Source organism: Lolium perenne, chromosome 7 (genome assembly GCF_019359855.2).
Source record: "Lolium perenne isolate Kyuss_39 chromosome 7, Kyuss_2.0, whole genome shotgun sequence".
Taxonomy (NCBI): Eukaryota; Viridiplantae; Streptophyta; class Magnoliopsida; order Poales; family Poaceae; genus Lolium; species Lolium perenne.
The window spans coordinates 248,953,174-248,959,173 of record NC_067250.2 but is presented as its reverse complement, the minus strand read 5'-3'; positions in this window follow the sequence as shown (position 1 = coordinate 248,959,173).

The following is a 6,000-nucleotide window of genomic DNA, read 5'->3' as shown; positions in this document are numbered from 1 at the left end:
AAATACAGGTGGTATGAATAAGTAGCAACGGCACCAGAAAAGTGCTTTGCCCAGGACAGTAAACAAGCAGTAGTAACGCATAAAGTAGTAACACAAAGAAACAAAGAAACAAGCAGCGATAGCAGTATTTAGGAACAAGGCCTAGGGATCATACTTTCACTAGTGGACACTCTCAACATTGATCACATAACAGAATAGATAAATGCATACTCTACACTCTCTTGTTGGATGATGAACACATTGCGTAGGATTACATGAACCCTCAATGCCGGAGTTAACAAGCTCCACAATTCAATGTTCATATTTAAATAACCTTAGAGTGCATGAAAGATCAATACAACTAAACCAAGTACTAACGTAGCATGCACACTGTCACCTTCATGCTAAGAAAGGAGGCATAGATCACATCAATACTATCATAGCAATAGTTAACTTCATAATCTACAAGAGATCATAATCATAGCCTACGCCAAGTACTAACACGGATGCACACACTGTCACCATTACACCGTGCAGGAGGAATAAAACTACTTTAATAACATCACTAGAGTAGCACATAGATAAATTGTGATACAAAACACATTGCAATCATAAAGAGATATAAATAAGCACTTCACTATGCCATTCATAACAGTGAATAAGTATTCTGTGAAATATAGCCTAAGAGACCCACACGGTGCACACACTGTCACCTTTACACACGTGGGACAAGGAGTCTCCGGAGATCACATAAGTAAAATTCACTTGACTAGCATAACGACATCTAGATTACAAGCATCATCATATGAATCTCAATCATGTAAGGCAGCTCATGAGATTATTGTATTGAAGTACATAGGAGAGAGATGAACCACATAGCTACCGGTACAGCCCCGAGCCTCGATGGAGAACTACTCCCTCCTCATGGGAGACAGCAGCGTTGATGAAGATGGCGGTGGTGTCGATGGAGGAGCCTTCCGGGGGCACTTCCCCGTCCCGGTGGCGTGCCGGAACAGAGACTCCTGTCCCCCAGATCTTGGCTTCGCGATGGCGGCGGCTCTGGAAGGTTTCTCGTACCGTGGCTTTTTCGTATCGAGGTTTTAGGTCGAGGGGCTTCTTATAGGCGAAGAGGCGGCGTCAGAAGGTCAACGAGGCGGTGACACCATAGGGCGGCGCGGCCAGGGCCTGGGCCGCGCCGGCCTGTCATCTGGGGCCCATGTGGCCCCCCTCTGGCAGCTCTCGGGTGTTCTGGATGCTTCCGGAGATTCTAAGATGCTGGGCATTGATTTCGTCCAATTCCGAGAATATTTCCTTACTAGGATTTCTGAAACCAAAAAAAGCAGAAAATAGCAACTGGCCCTTCGGCATCTCGTCAATAGGTTAGTTCCAGAAAACGCATAAATATGACATAAAGTATGCATAAAACATGTAGATATCATCAATAATGTGGCATGGAACATAAGAAATTATCGATACGTCGGAGACGTATCATGGCGCGCGAGATGGCCATCACGAACCACTACTACTTCGAGCTCACGCCAGAGCAGCGGAGGAATCCCCAGTGGCATCCCGACTACAGCCCGACTTGGGAAAGCTTCTTCATCAATCGGCGTGAGAGGGCGCTTGCCAGGCACGAGGAGGGCGGCCCGCCTCCTTCGAACTTCAACGAGGCCGGCCGTCGGCTGTGGTGGCGCGACCGGACTCTCCAGGGCGTCATGGCCCACCGTGGCCCCCGCCTGCGCTACCCTCAGTCCCAGCCCACGCGTGCTCTCCCGCCGAGGTTTGACTACCGCGACCTCGATGCCAGCGACGATGATGATGGCGACTACGACGACTACAGTGGCGAGTACTATAGGGCTAGGCACGAGTATGACTGAATGACTCGAACAGTCGAATCTGGCCATGTATCTTAATTAATTTTCAGTTGAGCTAGGCACGAGTACTATAGGGCTAGGCACGAGTACTATCTGGCCATGTATCTTAATTAATTTTTAGTTGAGCTCTGTACTTTAATTCCACATGTAATCTGGCGGGAAACTTTTCTCATCATCAGCGTCTGCCACAACGACTTTATTGAAAATACAATTAAAATAGATAAACAACTAGTCTAGTCGATCTACTCGTCGTCGGAGGTTGTCTCGGTCCAAATGTCGTCCCACCGAGGGTCGTTGTCGGCCCAAGTTGTATTCGGGTTGTCGAGCTCGAACACGGCGACGACCCGACGGTGGCGCATGTTGGACCTGCGTTATGCCCGGAGGTCAGCGAAGAACGCGGCGGTGTTGTCGACGTCGTTGGGGAACTGCGCCCTCCACTAGCGCATCAACTCCTCGTCGTGCTCGGCGATTGCGATCCGGCGCTGCACCTGGCTGTGGCGGCGACGGTCCTCGTCGTCGACGAGGCACGGCGTCGGCGCGAGGAACTCCGCCTCCTCTAGCGATTCGACGTCTAGGAAGTTCATGTCGCACCGTGGCCGCCGAAATCGCCATGCGGCCGCGTCGTAAGCGCGCGCCGCCAGCTCCGGGGTGTTGTACGTGCCGAGGGTGAGCCGGAAGCCACCGGCGCGCATCTCGGCGTAGAACCTACCGTTCGGACGCGCTCGGACGCCACGGAAGCCGGACGAGCCGCGACGGCGCGGCGGCATCCCGGCAACGAATGAACGGAGGCGACGGCGACGTGTGGTTCCGCGCGCACGTGGCGCTTTATAGCACAGCGACGCGGCAAGTTTGGCGACAGGTGGCGCGGGGAAGCGGTGGGGCGTGGCACGTGGAAGCGGCGGCGACAGGTGGCGCGGGGAAGCGGCGGGGCGTGGCACGTGGAAGCGGGATCTACACGTCGCACGGCGGTGGCGGCGGGGCGAGGCACGTGGAAGCGGCGACGACACGTGGCACGGTGAAGGGACACGTGGCACGGGGAAGGGACACGTGTGGCGGTGGCGGTGGTGGGCAGTACATGGCGGTGGCGGTGGTTGGCAGTACACGGCGGTGGCCCGTACATGGCGATGACGGTGGTGGCCAGGCGGTGGCGGTGGCGACGGTGGCCTGTACATGGCGGTGGCGGTGGTGGGCAGTACACGGCGGTGGCCCGTACACGGCGGTGGCCCGTACATGGCGGCGACGGTGGTGGCCAGGCGGTGGCGGTGGCGACGGTGGCGACGGTGGCCTGTACATGCATGGCGGTGGCGGCGGTGGACACGTGTGGCAGTGCGGTGGCTTTTCTTTCATTTGAAATAAGGCGGGAATGAAACTTTTTTTAAAAAGTGGCCTTTGGACCCGGTTTGTAATACAAACCGGGACTAAAGGCCTTTTTTGCGCGCGCAGAAAGGCCTTCAGTCCCGGTTTGTATTACAAACCGGGACCAAAGGGGGGCCTTTGGTCCCAGTTGGTGCCACGAACCGGGACCAAAGGGTCCTCCACTATATAAGCCAACACTTCGTCTCCGCGGAGATCAATCCCGCGGAGACGAAGCAGTTGGACGCCGCCAGGCTGCCCGACTGCGCCGCACCCGCAGCTCGCCGTCGCCGTGCGCCACCACCTCAGCCGCCGCGTGCGCCACCGCCTCCACCGCCGCCTCCGCCGCCGCCCCTCCTGCCGCCGCGCCTCCTCTCCGTCCGCCACCATCTCCCGGCCCGCGCGCGCGCCTCCGCGTCGGCCGCCGTCCTCCTCGACCACCGCCGCCGCCCGCGCGCCACCGCGCGCGCCTCCTCGATCGACCACCGCCGCACGACGCCGCCGGCCGCGTCGGCCGCCGTCCTCCTTGACCGCGGCCTCTCCTCTCCGCGGCAAGGTGAGCCGCGCGCGCCCCGGCCCCTTTTTTCTTATTTATTTTTGTTAATTAGTGGATTAGTATATTGTTAGTATATTATTAATTGTTAGTATAGTTAATTATAAAATTTGTTAGTATAGTTGTTAATTAGTATAGTTGTTAGTATATATTGTTAGTATATAGTTGTTAGTATATAGTTAATTAGTATAGTCGGCGCCCCTCAAACGGGTAGTGCCGGCGCTCTCAAACGGTAGTGTCGGCGCTCTCAAACGGTAGTGCCGACACTCTCAAACGGTAGTGCCGGCGCTCCTCAAACGGTAGTGCCGGCGCCCCTCAAACGGTAGTGCCGGCGCTCTCAAACGGTAGTGCCGGCGCTGACTAAATAGAGTAGTGCCGGCACCCCTCAAACAGTAGTGCCGGCGCTGACTAAATAGAGTAGTGCCGGCGCCGACTAAATAGTGCCGACGCCCACTAACATAAAAGTAGTAAAGTTATTTTTTAATTTATGTTAACGTTGGTACATATATATATGATTTGTTTTCGTAGCTACGATTCCGCGACAGCCGCCGCGCCGTGGTCTGACTCTCACCGAGGAGATGGAGCAGATGGGGGAGGTCCGGGACTGGACTCCGCCGGGGTGGCACTGGGAGGTCTTAGCTTCCGGGTCGCGCACCTTGGTGCGGCATCCGGGTCCCGTCGTCGACCCGGATATTCTTTGGTGGAGGTCTTATGGGCCACGGTCGTTTCAGAGGGAGCCGGCCCCGCCGGAGGAGGTAGCTCAGCGCATTGAAGCGGAGGACAAGCACGTTCGCCGTTACATGTACGCGTTAGACAACATGTATAGGACCGGATGGAGCGTTATGCGGGGATCTCATGTTAGCTATGCTCCCGTTGTTGTTCCGTGGCTTTGGGGGTACACCCAGCGCGGCTCAGGACCCGGTCGGCGCCCTCTAGGACCCGGTCTGCGCGGTTGAGTGGTTGTAGTAGTGATTGATGTATTAGGGTTAAATAAACATGAACCCGATCTATGTATGCATGTAACTGCACTATCTGCTTTCAGCACTATATTATCGATCCTTAGTTAAGAACTACATATGTAACTCCATTTTCAGTTTTCTGCATTATCCTTAATTTGATCATATGATGGTTCCTATGTATAGCTTGCAGGTCATTGTAGAAAGCATGGACAGAGATGAAATTCAAGAAAATTTCATGGAGTACCTCATAGCAAACGGTACTCTGGATGATCGCGACGACGACGTTATTCCAGATGATGGCGGTGACGATGTCACCGCAACTTATTTGAATGACTCCGGTGAGGGAGCGGAGAATATTGAGGAAGAAGATCCTAGTGGCGCCGGTGAGGAACAAGATCATCATAATGGCTCCCGAACTGTAGTTATCACAGAGGTATATAAATTAATTAAGCCGCTGTTGATCGACTAGATGCATTAACTAATTAAATTGTACTGACTATGAATTATTTCTTTTTTAGCCCTCCGGATCGAGCACTTCTTCTGTAAAGTCGAGGAAGCGAGGACCGGCCAAAAAGTTGGATGACGGTGTTAGGCACGACATCACCCACATCGAAAAGGATGGTAAACCGATTGCTCCAGAGAAAGGTGCAAAGGCATTTATAGCTCAATGTGGGGTGCTTGTTAGGGACCACGTCCCGATCACCGTTCGAGAATGGCACAAGCCGAAGGGACTAGTGCTGTCTGCAGAGGAAGAAGCTCAAGGTCTTTATATCGATGATGTAGCCAAAAACAACATTCTGAACAAGCTCATGTCACATTTCAACATAGTACCCGGAGAGGGGGATGATGCTGAAAAGGCCAAGATGGAGCAGGCCCTCCGCGAGTTTGGCAAGAAGAAGATGGCCGAACTATTCAAGAACCACAAGAAAAGATTGCGCCGCCTTATCAAGATAAAGAAGACTCCGGACAGTGAGAAGGTAAAAAATCACTGGGACGAATTCGTGAAGTACAGCACGGAGTCAGAAGAATTTAAGAAAAGGCCGGAAACAAATAAGGCAAATGCTGCGTTGAAGCTATATCACCAAATTCTGGGTCCAGGTGGATACAGGGCTAACCGTCCTAAGTGGCAGGCAGCTGAGGCGGAACTGACCAGGAAAGGGATCAGATTAGGGACACACGGTTGGATCGAACGGTGCAAGGAGTGGTTCTACGGGATTGGGGGAACGTTGCATCCAGAAACAGGGAAGTGCATCTATAAGAAAGCTCATCTGAAGTTTCCCAT